The 18,359-nt window shown below is 41.8% G+C and overlaps 1 protein-coding gene across 1 annotated transcript in view; it reads left to right on the forward strand.

Moving 5' to 3' along the window:
* Positions 1–825: 825 nt before the first annotated feature.
* The window catches only part of NEXMIF (neurite extension and migration factor), a 216,412-nt gene continuing 198,878 nt past the window's right edge, over positions 826–18,359 (forward strand). The window contains exon 1 of the mRNA XM_054579573.1: positions 826–935. The gene's annotated coding sequence lies outside the window, so the exon portion shown is untranslated. The remainder of the gene's footprint in view (positions 936–18,359) is intronic.

An 18,359-nucleotide genomic window follows, 5' to 3' on the forward strand; every position in this document is an offset into this window, starting at 1 on the left:
CTGAGGGGAGGGAGGGACAGACGGACAGAGTGGGAGGGGGGACATAGGGGAGAGGCCTTAGAAAGGGTAGAGAAAACGGGAGGGAAAGGGAGGACAGTGGTGGGGAAGGGAGGTAAAGGGGGAACGCGTCCAGCAAGAACAGCCGGATTGGAGGAAACAATGGCAGGGGCAATAGTGATGGTGGCAGCCGAGGCAGTCCCACTCTGGGCACCTTTCTGAATGGGCAGTGGCAGCTCAGGGAGAAGAGGAGACCAGGCAGCGCCCGCAGAGGCTCTGAGAAAAGCGGCGGAAGGAGGAGGAGGGGTAGGAGGAGGAAGAAGAGGAGGAGGAGGAAGAGGAGGAGGAGAAAGAGGAGGAGGAGGAGGGGGACGAGGCAGAGGGAGAACCCGGGAAGGAAAAACCAGTAGCAGCAGCAGCAGCAGCAGCAGCAGCCGTCGCCGCCGCCACAGCAGTAGCAGTAGCGGCAGTAGCAGCATTTAGCGGTAGCTTTAACGGGGTAGTGACAGTGGCAGCTTCCTTCCTTCTCTCTCCCTCCCGCCGACAGCCACAGTACCGCACTGAGCGGGCTCCAGCGCCTTGCGCGCAGCCGTCTCGCGAGGTAGCCACGGCCCGAGCTAGCGCTGGTGCGGGCCAGGCGCGGACCCCGGGCGCAGCCGTCAGCCACTGAGGCACTGAGCTCCAGGGCCAAAGCCCAACAGCTCTGACAGCATCTAGCAAGGCGGCGGCCGCGCCGCCTCAGGGAGAGAGGCGCGTCCACCTGGCGGGCCTGGCGCATGGAGCTCAGGCAGAGGTGGCGGCAGCGGCAGCAGTAGCAGCGGCGGCAGCTAGAGCACCGGCGGTGGTGGCGGGAGCCCAGCTTTAACTGTGGCCGCGCTCGCTCCAGCGTCCGCTGCCTGAGCCCGCCCGCGACGTGCACCCAGGAGTCGGCCTCTGAGGTGAGTACAGGCGCTGCCATGCAGCCCCCTGGCCTCCTCGCCGGCTCCCCAGCTGACTCCGGGTGGCGGCGGGCAGGGGGTGGGAAGGATTGGGGGAGGCCGAGACAGAGGAGAGGAAGGCCAGACGGAAGGGAGGGTGTCCGTGCGAGAATGGCGAGCGTGTGTGTGTGTCTGTGTACTAGGTAGCAAGGCCGCGGGGGCGCGCGGTCCCGACTCGCCCTGACAGGCACTGCAATCTAGGAAAGGCCTCTCTCTATGCTGGCGCCGGGGGGAGGGGAAGCAGGCGGCTGAAGCTTCCGCGCTCACACGCACAGGGCCAGGCAGCGGGGACCAGCCAAGTGCTGCTTCCTTTCAGGCTGCTGCCCAGGAGACCCTGGCTAGGGAATGGGCACGGACTCCGAACGCTTCGGCGTGAGCGGGAAAACCCACGCGGCAGCAGGATCCGGGGCCCGGGCCAAAGCGGCAAAGGTGCGAAGCGCTGCGGCCCGCACCTCTTGAGCCTCCCGCGCGCGCGGCGCTGCCCTGCGGACCACAGAGCGCCTCTGAGCACGCGCCACTCGACAGGGGCTGCGGGCGGGTCTCGACTGGGGGCTCTATCGAGCCTCACCCAGCTTGTCACAGTTGCGGGAATTGCCCCGAGGACCCTTTCCTCTCAGGAGGGCAGTCGAATTGCCGCGCTCCTGCGTGGCTTCTGCTGCTTCGCTCTGCCGTGCCCCGCCACACACATCCGCTCGAATCTGGCGCACCGGGTGGGGTGGGGAGGCCGCGAGCCGGCGCGGGGAGCGGGGCCCGGTTCTGGGAAAGTGTGGAAAAAGCGCCGCTGAGTTGGCGCCGTTCTGCTGAGGAATCCAGTGGTTTCAGCATGACTGCTTCTGTCGGTCGGATTCGTGAGACCGAATCACCGGCGCAAAGGTTTTCTGTCTTTTTCGAAGTTAAAAAAAAAAAAAAATGGCATCCCCATTTTGACATCAGCACACTTGAATTTTGTCGAGTTTCTGGTTGCAGTTTGGAATAAGTGGGTTTCATATTTTGCTTCTATGTTTTGGCTCCCAGCATATTGTTGAATTCTGTGCAGTATACTTAGCTATGTGGCCTTTTCCTAACATTCCATTTTCTAGGCTGTTATCTGAAAAGACATGATTTGTGTGTACTGCTCCTTGGCTGTTTTTAAAAAGCATCTAAAGCACTTTAACCGAGAATTTGAATATTTCCTCGGTTGTATTTGGTGAGGCAGAGTGTGCTGACAGTCCTGTAGTATTTTGCTTGGTGAGAAAGGTGCTCCGATGGTCTTCCCTGAACTGCAAGACCATTTGAGTTTCCAGGGATAAATCTCCCTTACATCTTTTACACATACGGCAACATATGACCAAACGTTTTATTTACAGCAATGACTCTGTCATGGCTGAGGAGAATTTACAGTTACTTAAAAATATTTTTAGAAGGGAACAAAAAAGCCCTAAGTAACTGTCATTTTACATATTAACTGGAAACCCTGCTAATCAAATAAAACTGGCTGAGTGTCTGAAACTCTATCCCAGTGAAGTATGTGGCTGTGAATATAATTAACCATCTGTCTAGTGAACAATTTAAATTTGGGCTGGTACATTTTTATTACAGGGTCTAATTTCTGGAAGACTTGTACATTTTACCAAGTGGTAACAACAAAAACATACTTGCTTATTAGGTCAAAGATTTACTTGTGTGGTAGTGGGATTTCCCTTTCTCCCCGCCACCTCATCTTTCCTAGTCCCTACAGCCCTTGACCTGGGAGGTCAAAATGAGCCTCTTACTTTTGCAAAAGGAATATTTACAATACAGGAACTCAAAGTCGCCAGGGCAACTAGTGATTAGACATTTTTGTTACTTGGAAATACTTTCCAATATTTTACCTCTCAGAACCAGGATAGATTGCATTCATGTTGAAAAAATATAATTTTTATGGACATGTGTACAGATGGAGTAGGGTTATTCAACAAATTTAAACTTGAAATTTGACTCCATTTACTTTCTCTTATTCTAATTATCCACTTAACTTTCCCCAACTGTCCTAACCATCCTTCCACATCCCTCCCCCCAAAATCACATCTTTTTATCATTATAACCAAGATTTTAGGTTGACAGTATTCACATTTAGGATTTTAACAGTATGTTGAAAAACTATTTTTTCTTTGTAAATCACAAGTATAAAATACCATAACATGAAAAAACGTTGTCCATATTGAAAATTTTTCCCTCTGATGTGATTTTAACCAAAAATTTATTACTAGGAAAGAAAGAATAGATTTTGGGTGGAGATTAAATGACCCTGGAAAGATTAGATTTCAGAGACTCTACTAAATAGTTGTTGCTATAACATAACACAGCATAGCATAACATAACATAACATAAAATAGCATAACCAAAATTAACCACGGATTGATTGTGCAGTGGGCTAGAGATAGTCATTTAAAGGAAAATACTTTAAAACAAATATTTGTCTAAATAACAGCTCTGATAAATGGGTAACAGTTTTTGTGTGAACCTGGTAAAATTTGATGTGTCAAGTTTGTTAAATAAATCAACCTGTTCAGTGAATAAATCTTCAATGCATCAATGCTTTTTAAAACACACACACACACACACACACACACACACCCCTCCCCCCCATAACACCCTGTTGTCAAAGTCAAACAAATACAAGACACTGCCCCTTTCTATTTTACCCAGTCCTCTCTTTTTCTTTTTTCTACAATCTTCTAGTTGCCTATAAACTCCCCAGAGCAGAGAGAACTGAAGATGTGGTGGTGTTGCCTGTGTTTAGGAGGTGGGAGAAGAGAGATGAGAAAAGTGATAAGTGCTGTATTTTAAACAGTCAAAGATATGCTCATGGGTTTCTGACAGTCACTGTGGTGGTCCTCATCTCATGGAAGTATTTGCTTTGGAGAGGGACTAGCTTTACCAAAGAAGCATTGATTGCAGTTGCTCTGTTCCTAAGTCTAGTTCTAGTGAATACTTTTTTCTCTCCAAATCCCTTAGTAAGGGAGAAAAAAAGGAGATTCTAATTGGCCTTTGACCCTGATACATTATCTTTACGTGTATTTATCTGCTGGCACATACATGATTTAAGTGTTCTGCGCTGAAGTAAGCAAAAAGAGTAAAGGACCAAAGTAGATGATAGGGAAGAGAAACGATACACTAAGGAGTAGGTCATCTTGTTTTCCTGCTTTAACCACTTTTGGTTTGATGGGGAAGGCAGCCTTGGACATTTCAATTTTTCTTTATTTTTCCCTTTTTACCTCCTCCAAAAAGTTTCCCATCAGCTCCCTAATTGACAGTTTCTCCACCAGAAAGCACCTTTTCAAAACCAGGGTCACAGGGTTAGGCACAAAGGACTTGTAGGGCTCTCCATGCCACTTCTCCAGGGCTCCTTAGAAACAAAACAAACAGCACTGGACAAGACTGCATCACAAGGGGCTGCCTTTAATTTGAGAATTTTCTCTCATGCAGAGGTGAACATTCTTCTCTTCTCAAACAACACTGGCCTGTGCAGTATTAAGCACATCACAACCTTGGAGAAGTCTGGTGTGGGGTGGGGTCAGCCATTGCAGGGTAGGGAAAAGATGCCTTTTAGTGATGGTAGGGTCTTTCCTGGACCAGCTACAGGTAAGGGGTGAGGACATTCTATGTCTCTCTTCCCCTGGGTCCCTCATTGACCACAGTGATTTGCAGGCCTCTGCTTGGCAATGTGCTCATTTTGATCTTTTTTCCTGTGGATAAGCACTGTGACCTGATGTCTTTCCCTGCCTTGTTCTCTGATGGGAAGAAGGACTGAGGTCTTCAGGACAAAGTACTAAGCACATAGTTTTTATTTTTCTAATAGGCACTTTAAGAGGTCATCTTATACTTCCCAGTAAGATGATTTTGATATAAACAATTATCTACTATTTTTTCAAACACCTCCAAACTCCATTTAAAAATATACACCTCTCCCCCTCAGTAGCCCTTCAGTATTACACAACTAACTTAACCAAGATGCTTCTCCTATTATTTAGCCTGAGGTGGGTTAGAGGTTAGAGACCAAGACTATACTGTGGGCCTGACTGCTGAGTAACAGTTTTCCATCCAGAACAGGCGCTGATTTTCATTTTTTTGGGGGGGAGAATTAAAGCATTTTCTCTATGAAGAACTATAAATAGTGTGGCCATATATTGTGGTTTATACCTATTGTCCCAGGATATATATTTTACCCTTAAAAGTGCCCCAGTTTGTGCCCAGGCTGGGTAGCTCAGTTGTTTAGGGCATCATCCCAATATGCCAAGATTGCAGTTGGATCTTCAGTCAGGGCGCATACAACAATCCACCAATGGATGTACAAATAAGTGAAACAACACATTGATGTTTCTCTCTCTCTCTCTCCCCCTCCCCCACTTTCTCTCCCTCTAAAAATCAATTAAAAAAAGCTTGGTGGGTAAGGGATAATGAACTTTCAAGGTTTCTAGTCACTTAACTGGCTCAGCCTATCCTTTTCCTAGCTGAAGAAGTCTTTCTGGAGGATAAGAACCCCCCAAATGAGTCAGGCTTGGCTTTGGGCTTGACAGAATTGGACACCCCTCCAAAATGCATGAGTGCACAAATTCAAAAACACATACACAAAGAGGTGCTATCTGCATGCTGCAGAGAGGTTGCTCTTACTTTCATGAAAGACTGGTGATAGGTAATAAGCTTAAAGCACATCAAGAGGCACTCAGGTTTACAAAGACCATCCTGACAACGGTAGTTGTAAAACAAGAGGGTGGTACCAACGGGAGTGCGAATTCCTTTTAGGATATGTTTTAAAAAGTGCACATGTGCCTTGGCTTGTGTGGCTCAGTGCATTGTGTGCTGGCCTGAGAACTGAAAGGTTGCAGGTTCGATTCTCAGTCAGGGCACATGCCTGGGTTGCAGGCCAGATTCCCAGTTGGGGGCATGCAAGAATCAACCAATTGCACATCAGTGTTTCTCTCTCTCTCTTTCTCCCTCCCTTGCCATCTCTCTAAAAATAAATGAATAAAAAGTACACAGGTAACTCTCTGTCCAGAATAACTTGCATGTGTTCTTGCCAAATATATAACTATATTTATATTACATATATTTCTACTTGCCTTTTCTGTAATGGACAAGATAATCTTTTAAACTGTCTTCCAGTCCTAAATACCCGTGATTGGCCTTCATTGGTCTAGGGCAGGAGTAAAAAGAAACTATGATCCATAGGCCAAATGTGCCTGCTACGGTAAAAGAAATCATGTGGACAAGAAAAAAATGTTTAGTTCATATGTAGTTGCTTTTGAAAATGTTTTCAAGCTTCCCCTTTGTAACTGAGCTTTACTTAAGCCAATGTTAAGATGAGTCCACATTTTCTGAGCACTTACTTATCAGCTGATATCTAGGGTTTAGGAGATTGTCCAGAACCTGGTAGAGTGGCAGGGGGATGACCCAAAAAGTGAAATCCATGTGTGAATTTGTTTGTTTGAGTCAAAATGTCAATAGTGATCTTTTCTTTCCTTTGTAACCGAAATTTTGTGGTGCTGCTAAATTCTTTCTGCCTTCCTCTCCAATATTTGCCATGTTATTCCAGGCATTCATGATTTATTAACCCAGAGACCAGTTTTTGCCACTTGCTTGAACAGAGACCTGCTGTCTCTTTAGTTATTAAATAACTGCAAAACATTCTGAAATTGTGCATTACTGAGTAGGAGAGTAGATAAAGTGAGCCATCACCAAGTAGTTTAGTGGTTCCTAACATTTTTAGGGGGGCATGATCTTCTTTGAAAATTCAATGAATGCCAAGGATACTCTCTTCAGAAAAGTACACATTTACATATAGGACATTTGCTTACATTTTCAGGAAATTCAACCATGCATTGTGAGTTAAAAACTTCTGCAGTAGCCCTTACCTAGTTGTTACAAGAATTACTATTGCATGGTTGTCATGGTCATAGTAGCCTGAAATGGAAACCATGAAAATGACCCTCTCAAAAAAAGCCTGTTATTAGTATACTTATGGGCTACAGCTCTCAGCTACTGTTGTGAGCATTTTTCTGATTGGCTTTCACAGGCGTTTTTTATTATGAAAAGGAGTCACTTAACACTCACTTTGACATTGCTATTCTCACCAAGAACAAGTCAAGGCTAGTCTCCCCAAATCCTTGACTTGTCAACTTTCAGATGCTTACAAATGTCTGTTTAGCACTCACCCTTCACAAGTTCATTATAAATATATAAAATAGATTCCATAAAAGCTCACTCATGCTCACCCACCCCCATCTCTTGCTCTCTTTCATCTATTTCCCTATCTCTGTGTATTTCTCTTAGTCAATGACCTTGACAAAAATTGGGAACTCTTGCCAGCACTGATTGTTAAGTATGGTGATGGAGTCACATAGGAAGGTGGTGTCCAAATACCTTCATGAGGATCCGTGGGACTCATGGGCCTTTTGGAGTACTAGCCATCCTGGAAATCTAGCATTATATACTAAAGGCAAATTTTCTTAAGCTCTGCAAACACGAATATATACCATATCACATTTGCAGTTGGGGAGGTAGGAATAGATGATGTTCCTATCCATAAATAAATGTTTATTGCCTCTTTGTTTCTTGTCTTAGCAGTTTGGAGTATGGCACAGTATTAAGGGTAATAGAATCCTGAATCTGGAAGGGTCTATTAATGATAATTTCTAATTCAATTCAGTAAACATTTATTGAGCATCTATTATGTGCTAAGCACGGGGATGCTGGGGATAGAAAAAAGAATAAGACATATTCTCCTCTCTTAGATGAAATTAGCTTTGTTCCTGGCTGGGCCTTTTTTACCATCTGTATTAATTTACCCCACCATTTTTCTAATTCAATGCATTTTGTATTATTTCTATATTCTCCTTTTTAGAAACTAAGTATAGATGCCTTGTTTTCTTAACACAGCAGGAAATTCCTTGGCAAACAGGTATTTCTAGCTAAGTTGAGACATTTCCAGCCTCCATGGCACAAATGTTTCTATTCTTATTTCTGCATTGGCATAGCAGGTTCCATTTAATAAGGAGTGATATATTTCTTTTTTTTGGCAATTTTGAGGCAAGATTTCTATCATTGGCAATGTGGAATTGCAAATAGGATTAGCCATGCTGTATTGACCATTGACTTAACTTTATAGTACAGAGTTATTGACTTCTGACTAATGAATTGAATGTACCCTGCAAAAAGCCAGTTGTCCATCTTTGTGTAGGTTAGTTTTTAAACCCCTGGTTGGTGGTTATATTCATTTTCTATTGCTGATGTAACAAATTATTAAAAGCTTAGTGGTTTAAAATAACATAAATTTATTATCCTACAGTTCTAGAGGTTAGGACTCTGAAACAGGTCTCACGGCATTAAAATCAAGGTGTGAGCAGGACTGAATTCCTTTGTGGAAGCTCTAGGAGAGACTCCATTTCCTTGCCTTTTCTAGCTTTTAGAGTCTGCCCACATTTTTTGGCTTATGGCCTCTTTCCATTCTCAAAGTTAGCAATGGTAGATTGATTCCTTATATGCATCACTTCAATCTTGCTTGCATTGTCACATCTCCTTTTCTTACTCTCATTCTTCTACCATCCTCTTCCACATTTAAAAACCTCTGTAATTACATTGCATCTACCTGGATGAATAATACAGGATAATCTCCGCAGCTCAAGGTTAGTTGATTTGCAAACTTAATTCCATCTGTAATGTTAGTTCCCTGTGGGCTATGAAACCTAACTATTCACAAGTTCTAGGAGTAGGTTGTGAACTGTTTTGTAGGGTCATTACTCTGCCTGCCTCAGTGTCTTGATCTTTTTTACTGTTGACACTATTACAGAGTCTTCCATTTCCTCCCCACCTTTGAACAGTGACTTGATTTTTTAAATTTTTGAAATCCTTATAGATTCACAGGAAGTTGAAAAGACAGAAAGGTTCTATGTACCCTTCTCCCAGTTCCCCAAATGGGTGCATCTTACATAACTATAGCTTAAGATCAAAACCATGAACTTGACATTGGAACAATGTGTGTGATTAGTTCTATGCCATTTTATTACGTGAGTAGATTTGTATAACTACCACCACAAAGATAAAGCACTATTTCATCACCACAACCAAATCTCTTGTGCCAGCCCTTTATTGTTCTTATAATCACACTTATCCCCCTCACCCCCATAATCTCTAGTCCCTGGCCATCATTAATCTTTTTTCTAAATTTATAGTTTTGTCATTTCAAAAATGATATATAAATGGAGTCATAGAGTATGTGACCTTTTAGGGTTGAATATTTTTTTCACTCAGCATAAGGCCCTTGAGATTTATCCAAGTTCTGTGTGTAGACAATACATTCTTTTTTACTGTTGAACAGTATTTCATGGTGTGAATCTATCACATTTTATTTAACCGTTTACCTGTTGAGGACATCTTGGTACTCTCTAGTTTTTGGCTATTACAAATGAAACTGTAAAGATTAGTGTACAAATTTGTGTATGAACATAGTTTTCATTTCTCTGGGGGAAATGTCCAGGAGCGTGATTGCTGGATCATGTATTAAGTATATGTTTAGTTCTTTAAGAAACTTTAAAACTGTTTTCCAGAGTGCCTGTACATAACTTATCACAGTTTACTAATATTGACATTTAACTATATGAATAATCCTTGCCTCTTTTAAGCCTTTTTATCCCTCCTCATTTATAATATCATTGTCCTAAATACTTCCTCTACATAGTATATTTAGAGCTACATCAGACAATGTTACAATTTTTGCTTCAACTGTCAAATGTAATTGAGAAAACTCAACAGGAGCAGAAAAGTCAATGGCGTTTACTCTTACTTTCACTCTTTCTGTTCTTCTTCATTCCTGATGTTCCAAAATTCCTTCATACAAGATCTGTCCGGGAAAAGTCCAGCCATTGTTAATATAACAAGAATGGTTTTTGCAATAGTGATGTAACCTGGAAGCCAAGGAGAGTGGACTGGAGTGCACATGTGTGAACAATGACAACTTCACTGTACTAGTCAGTGAGGGTGGTAGACACCATTGAGTGAGCATGTGTACTGTGTGGCCGTCACATTCAAAATGACTGAGGGAGTAAAGCAATGAATCTGCATCAAATTTTATGTTAAGCTTGAACATTCCTCTGTGGAAACTATTCAGATGATTCAGAAGGCTGCAGCTATGGGCAACTGGCGAGTGGCAGCTTCATCACGACAACGCACCTGCTCACGCATCACAATGCAGAGATTTTGGCAAAACATCAAATCACCCAGGTGACCCAGCTCCACCATAGTCCAGATTTGGCACCCTGTGACTTCTGGCTTTTCCCAAAATTAAAATCACCTTTGAAAGGGAAGAAATTTCAGACTGTTGATAAGATTCAGGAAAATATGACAGGGCAGCTGATGGCAATTGGGAGAACTGTGTGAGGTCCCAAGGTGCCTACTTTGAAGGGGACTGAGGCATCATTGTCCTATGTATAATGTTTCTTGTATCTTCTTCAATAAATGTCTCTATTTTTCATAGTACGTAGCTGAATATTTTCTGGAAAGACTATATATACAGGGTCCGGCAGAAGTAACACCTGCTTAAGAGTGGTTGGTAGGATAATAATATGGGTGTAATAATTTATAGTTTTAATTTGAGCATTTTACCTAAAATGTCATATGGTGTGCTTGAATGTGATACTGTTATGTTACATAATTCCATGATTATGATTTTGTAATAAAGAAGGGGTGTTATTTGTGCTGTAGTGTGTGTGTGTGTGTGTGTGTGTGTGTGTGTGTGTGTAGAGGGGGAGAGAGAGGGAGGGAGGGAGAGAGAGAGAGAGAGAGAGAGAGAGAGAGAGAACTTCCTTTGGTCTTTATTTTAATGCAGGTTTGTTGGCAACAAATTCTCTTAGTTTTCCCTTATTTGAGTATTTCTTGATTTTTCTCTTCATTCCTGAAGGATATTTTTCAGCACCTGAAAAAGGTGTTATTTTCTTCTGGTCTCCATGGGTTCTGATGAAAAATCTACTGTCATTTGAATTGTTTTTTTCCCCCTTGTAGGCAAGGCATCATTTTTTTCTCATTGTTTTCAAGATCTTTCTTTTTAATGTCTTTAGTTTCAGAAGTTTGGCTATGATTTACCTTTGCATGGATTTATTTGGGTTCATCCAGTTTGGAATAGTCTCACCTTCTTAAAACTATAGGTTTATGTTTTACCAATTTTGGGAAGATTTCAGCCATTATTTCCTTGAATACATTTTCTATAAAGCCTTCTTTATACTATTGTGTCAGGCCTCCTCTGGTGGCAGGAAAGTTAGATATTTTTGTATAGTCCCACAGGTCCCTGAGGCCATATTTATTTTTGTTTCACTTTATTTTCTCTGTTGTTTAGATTGGATAATTTTTATTTTTTCATTTTCAGGTTTCTTGATTCTTTCCTCAGTCCCCTCCACTCTGCTGTAGAGCCCATCTGTTGATTTATTTTATGTTTTAAAAGATGGCATTTTATTACTTTATCAGCATGCTTGGCACATTTACTTAGATGTCATCTCAAAGTCAACATGTCCCTGACCCAACATACCATCTCTGACCCCACCTCTGCTCTGTGACATGAACAGCAGCCCACCTTACCCGACCTTGTCCCACCTCCTGTTAGCTTCACCTTGCCCATGTCCTGCATCCCTACTTTCACCCCTGCCCTCCACCAAGCTCCTGCCCTCTCTCACCTGGACCACTGCACTGCCTTCCTCACCAGCTTGCTGTGGGCATGGTGATTTTTAAAAATTTTCAGTTATTTTATTTTTCATTTCTAAAATTCCTATTCGGTTCTTCCATGCATCCTCTATTTTTTCCCTGAGACTTTTTATTTCTCCTTTGTTTCAATAGGGTTTGTAATTGCTTATTGAAGTATTTTTATCATGGATGTTTTAAAATCTTTGTCAGATAATTCTAACATCTCTGTCATCTTGGCTTTGGCATGTATTTATTGCCTTTTTTCATTCAGTTGGAGATCTTTCTCATTCTTGGTATGATGAGTGATTTTTTTGACAGAAACCTGGATATTTTTGTAGTATGTTATGAGACTCTGTCTTATTTAAACCCTCTGTTTTAGCTAGCTTTCTCTGATACTGCTCCAGCAGGGGAAGGTAGTGTCTGCCTTGTTACTTTCAGGTGGATGTGGAAGTCCAGACTCCCCATTCAGTCTCTGTTGACACTTGGAGGACAGGGCTTCTCATTACTGCTCGGTGAGAGGTTGGAATTCAGTCACATTTCAGTGTTTGATAACCATCTGTGGTTAGTGGTTGCCATATTGTACAACATATATGTAGAACTTTTTATCACTATTCTGGGAAGGCTGGGGTTCAGAAGAGAGCTTGATCCTATAGGAATTCAAGTTTGGGGTTAGACACTGTGACCCAGGTAGAATAAGACAAAGGCCTAGTTATTGAATGTGAGGTCTATGGCTGGCGTTTAGTTCCAAAACTTGAGGTACTATGAGTACTACAGAGACATGAGCACAGGGAAGTCAGCTGGACAGCACGGAACCAGTAGAGTTGGTAGAGACTATAGATACAGTACTATTAACCAAGTTTTTCTTCTGAACCTTTGTAACAGAGATGGAGTGACATGCTGCAGGTTCTTGTACCACTGCATTTTGTTAAAGGGAAATCCTCCCCTATTCATAGCAGTAAACTCCACCTCTGTGACCAAAGTAATTATTGACTGAGGAAATATTAACAGAAAAGAGTAGGTTATGAAAGGGATATTCATTCAGTTTATAGAATCTAGGATTTATTTGGTATTTTGTTGGCCCTGATGCTCTAATCCTCAGCCAGGTGGGGGGCATTTTGGAAAGAGCTCTATCTTTCACAGAGCTCCATGTTGGCTTGTTGGCATTATTGTTCAAGGACCAGAGAATCAGTAGACCCTATTATACACCTTCTTTGTGCACTGGCATAACTGTTGCCTTCTCAAATCTCTCTTTACTTAGACTCATAGGGCTATCCTCAATGTAAATACACTATTCTCAATTTCCATTACTGGGTCTTTATATTTGTGTATACATCTCTGTGTGCTTGTTTTTGTGGGCTGCCTATGTACTATACTGCTTGGCAAGGGAAGAGATGTACCCATTGCCTATCGAATGTGTTGTATGTGTGGTATATAAGTCACATTGTTGTTTTCTATAGAAAATCCTGTATTTACAAAGCTGTAGTCATGACAGATTAAGATGTTTTATAAATGACACAGCCATATTCACTTGGATAAATAGGTGAAATGAAGGGGAATGGTGCCAGTGCTATACTGAGTTTTCAGATATATGTGGTTTGAGTTAAAACTAGACAAAAACACATACTTTTCTGAGAAAGAAGCAGTTTGGAAGTTAGGCTGTAAAGAGAGAGATAAGCATGCTTTATAACTCAAGGCCAAGGTGTTGGTTGTTAAATCCTAGACCATGACTCACTTAGATCCTTCCATATGTGTATTTGTGGGGAAGAGGTGAGTATGCCCGGTGTGTTACTCAGAGATATGGAAATAATGTAGTGGAAGCAAACAAAGTCCCAGTTTGTCACTTTGTCTCTCAAGAAGGCTCCAAATACACCACTGAATTTTGAAAACGGTGATCACCAGTTAAGCAGAGGAGCCAAAGGATCAGGATACTGCTATGCAGATCTGGGTAGACAGGCTGGAATCAGCCTTCCTTGCCATTGAACTTACCCTTTCCTGTAAGCCACTGGTGGTTTTTGTTTTTGTTTTTCTTTTTTTTTACTTATTTCAATAATGCTTTGGTAGCTATACATACACATATTTAGCACCTGAATAAATGGAAAGACCCGTTTGCTTATTATATAGATAAAGGCCCATTTGTTTATTACTTATGGTGGTGATGTCATGATATTGTTGACCCCAGTAATTCATGAATCAAGGCCAAATCACTTCTAACCAAACACTTGAAGATGCTGAAAAGCAGGTAGGTGAACTAATGTCTCCTTTTTTATTTATATCTCCACCATTCTACCCTCAGGTATCTTCCAGCACTAAATACAGCATTAATGGAAGCCTAAAGTGGTTGCAGCTAATGCCAGGAAGGAGATTCCTTTATTTTCTGAAAATGTAATTTATTAGACTCAAAAATCCACAGGCCTTCTTCAGACAGCCATGCCACATACTAGAGAAATTACTCTTTTAAATGAAAAGACATTTTGGCATAATATGCACTGAAAGGAAAAGTGTGATTCTAGGCATGCTCTTCATTTTGCCCTCTGTCCTTTTGGACTTCCTCATCCTTTCTCTGATCTGTATGGCTCTGACTCTCTCTCCCAATAGCCCTGTAGGAGGCCTTTTGTAATTAACTTCTTGCTGCTCTATGTCATCTACTTATGGCACTGAAATGCTGGGTGTCACATGGTGTAAGGTAGCACTGGCCACAACAGGCCCAGAGGAAAATACTGGGGGATCAACTGTTTCCAGACCATTAGGACTGCTCAAGCAGCTGGGGCAGCATGAGGTAGGAGAGGCTGCAGAGGGTGATAGGGTAGAGAGCTGCTGTCTGGGATTGTTGCTGAGATGGTCAGCTGTGAGAGACAGTTGTGTGTCAGTGGACCTAAAGAAATGTAGATGCAGACTGGGGCATCTTCATTCAGGAGACAGAGTTATGTTAAAGGACCATGGGTATTAAGGCTGCCAATAACACCTTATAATTATATTTGTATAGCCCCTCTCTTCTAAAGCAGTCAGAGGGCTCCTATGTTTTATTTCATTTGACCTCACAAACAACCTCATGGACTGAGAAAAGGTAAACATTGAAGACTATGTAGTACACCTTGCTTCCTTTTCCAGGATCTCAGAATTTTCAAACTGTAAAATGAGGGCTTTGTATAGAGCTTATCTCTAAAGTCTTTTCCTACAATAACAGTTTCCATGATGGTATCATTTTTCATATGGATGATTTGTGTCTCAGATACTTTATTTTTTAAAATATATATTTCATTGATTATGCTATTATAGTTTTCCCATTTTTATCTCCCCTTTATTACCCTCTGCCATGAACCCTCTCACCAGCATTCCCCTTCCACCCCCGCTTAATTCATGTCCGTGGGTCATATATATAAGTTCTTTGGCTTCTCCATTTCCCATACTATTCTTAACCTCCCCCTGCCTGTTTTATACCTACTATTTATGCTGCTTATTCCCTGTACCTTTTCCCCCATTCTTCTCCCTCCCCTCCCCTCTGATCTCTATTTCTATGATTCTGTTCCTGTTCTGGTTGTTTGCTTAGTTTGTTTTTGTTTTTGTTTTCTTAGGTTCAGTTGTTGATAGTTGTGTTTGTTGTCATTTTACTGTTCATAGTTTTTGACCTTCTTCTTTTTCTTAGATAAGTCCCTTTAACATTTCATATAATAAGGGCTTGGTGATGATGAACTTTAACTTGACCTTATCTGGTAAGCACTTTATCTGCCCTTCCATTCTAAATGATAGCTTTACTAGAGAGAGTAATCTTGGATGGAGGTCCTTTCCTTTCACGACATTGAAAACTTTCTTCCAGCCCCTTCTTGCCTGCAAGGTTTCTTTTGAGAAATCAGCTGACAGTCTTATGGGAACTCCTTTGTAGGTAACTGTCTCCTTTTCTCTTACTACTTTTAAGATTCTCTCCTTATCTTGAATCTTGGGTAATGTAATTATGATGTGCTTTGGTGTGTGCTTCCTTAGGTCCAACTTCTTTGGGATTCTCTGAGCTTTCTGGATCTCCTGGAAGTCTATTTCCTTGGCCAGACTGGGGAAGTTCTCCAGTATTTTTTCAAATAAGTTTTCAATTTCTTGCTCTTTTTCTTCTCCTTCTGGCACCCCTATGATTCAGATGTTGGAACGTTTAAAGTTGTCCTGGAGGTTCCTAAGCCTCTCCTCATTTTTTTTATTCTTGTTTCTTTCTTCTGTTTTGGTTGAATGTTTCTCTCTTTCTTCTGCTCCAAATCATTGATTCGAGTCCTGGTTTCCTTTCCTTTACTGTTGGTTCCCTGCATATTTTTCTTTGTTTCACTTTGCATAGCCTTCACTTTTCCTCCATATTGCGACCATACTCAACCAATTCAGTGAGCATCCTGATTACCAGTATTTTGAACTGTGCATCTGATAGGTTGGCTATCTCTTCATTACTTAGTTCTCTTTTTGTAGCTTTGATCTGTTCTTTCATTTGGGCCATATTTCTTTGTCTCAGTGGGCCAGTTACATTGGGAGGGGCAGCGCCTTAGGTATTTGCCAGGGCAGGGCAACCTAGGTCACTACATTGTGACGCTATGTGTGCGGGGGCGGTCTGAGAGGGAACGGTGTTGCTGGCTTAGCTCTCGGCTGGCTTTTGGTCACTTCCTTTGCTACCCACAAGCAAATTGGGCCCTTCTAGTGCTGATATGTGGGTAGGTGCATTTGTGTACGTTCTAGGACCCCATGGGTCTCTCCTGAGTGACTGAGAGTTTCTCCTGCTGCTGCAACCGCCACAGATTTTTACCTCCAGAGGTTTTGAGGTTTTCTTTTCCTGCACTGAACACTGGATTGTGTGGTCTGTCTCTCTCCCCAGCTTTTCCTCACGGTTTATCTGCTCGCTAATATGGGACCACCCATTCCTCCAGCTGGCTCCTTGCCTCACGTTCTCTCTGCTTTGGCTGCCCATCCCTGCCCCTCCTACCGATCTGGATGAATGTTTCTTCTTTAGCTCCTTGGTTGTCAGATTTCCATGAAGTTTGATTTTCTGGCAGTTCTGGTTATTTTTTTTTGTTTTTAAATTTGTTGTTCTTCCTTTGGTTGTGCAAGGAGGCAAAGTGTACCTACCTGTGCCTCCATCTTGGCCAGAAGAGTTTCAGATACCTTAAAGCAAGTTGCTCAAAGCCACACTGTAAGTCAAGGAGAGTGATAATTACAGGTCGAGCTCTGATCCTTTTCTTTAGATTGCCTTATCAGTGGTCTATTTGAACAGTGAGGTGTAAGGGGGACTCTTGCTTTTGAATGCATGAAGCCCGTATTTCTCTATTTTGTTTAACACTCTCACTTGCCTGACCATCTTCTCTCCCTATCCCTCTCACTTATCAGCAGGTCCTTCAATCTTTCCATTGATGTTGCCCAGATTCCATATCTTGTTTGACTACAGCTGCCTTCCTGACATGTTGTGCATCTGGATACAAGGTTACTGCTACCTTTAGACAGCAAAATCTGGAGTCATTGCTTCAGTTACATCAACCAAGGGAAGCTTTGGATCTGGGCATGGCAGAGAGTCAGGGTGGGAAGAGCCATTCAGAAATTTCATATTGTGAGGTACCCACAGAGAGCAAGGAGGTCTTGGGGAAAAGCATTAACAAAAAGGGGCCATGGGTATAATCAAGAGACAATGAGTTGATAAAGGCAGATGGATTCAATTATCAATCACTATGCAGCAAAGAGCCATGATTACTGAGATTTCTTTGCAGCTATAGAATAAAACATTTCTGACTGTGACAGGAATTTAGCTTCGGGGAGGGCAGTGGGAGAAAAAGGAAAAGCTTTATCTTCAGCAGGTTCAGTTTTTGTAGTAAGACATTTAGTTTAAGAAATGTAAGCTGAGTACTTTGAGGGAATAAATTCAGCGGACTATATTCCCCATACAATTCCTGGAAACCAGTAGGAATTTGACTCAAGAAGGGGTGGCAGAAGGTGATTTGTGGTGTTGTAACAGCCACCTGGGAAACCAAGATGGAAATTTGTCTTTGAAAGGCTAAGCAGTAGGAGGAGACTCACTGGAAGTTTCTGTCTGGAGAAATCAATGAAAGAGAGTATGGTTTTAAATTCGTATGGTGGAGGATGGAACACCCAGGAACCTTTATCTTTTATGGGTCCAGTTGTTAAACCTCTGGTTTATTCTTCAGAACAAGAATTTGTTTTTTACTTTTGGGCAAGAAGTCCCTGAGGTTCACAGGGCCTCTCTCTATTTTATCCCAGTGACTCTCTCTTTCATTTTTCTTTGTCCTGTTACTGTTTTTTCTTTTTCCTTAACCTAGTTTTGAGATTGAATTCACTTCTCATTTATCAAAATAATCCACAGACAATTCAGTTTTTAAAAATACAGGAAAGAAATAATCAACATTTTGTTTTTAAAATGATAAATGTTTTTATTTTGAGTAAGTAGAAAAATGCTGAAAAGCACTGAGAATCAACAATATAAGAAACACACATGGATCTCTACTCAGAATTGATAAAAAATGTTTTTTAATGGTAAGAGCACTTAACATATCTACCCACTTAACATATCTAACGCATTTTTAAGTGTATTGTTAACGATAGGTACTGTTTTAGAGCAGATCTCTACAACTTATTTACATTGCATAACAACTGTTACCATTTTCAATATAAAATTTGCTTTAGATTTTTTTCCAGTGGGGGAAATAAAACATTACAGACAAGTTAATT

Source organism: Pteronotus mesoamericanus, unplaced genomic scaffold, assembly GCF_021234165.1.
Source record: "Pteronotus mesoamericanus isolate MK-2021 breed Mesoamerican mustached bat unplaced genomic scaffold, CSHL_Meso_final contig_55, whole genome shotgun sequence".
Taxonomy (NCBI): domain Eukaryota; kingdom Metazoa; phylum Chordata; class Mammalia; order Chiroptera; family Mormoopidae; genus Pteronotus; species Pteronotus mesoamericanus.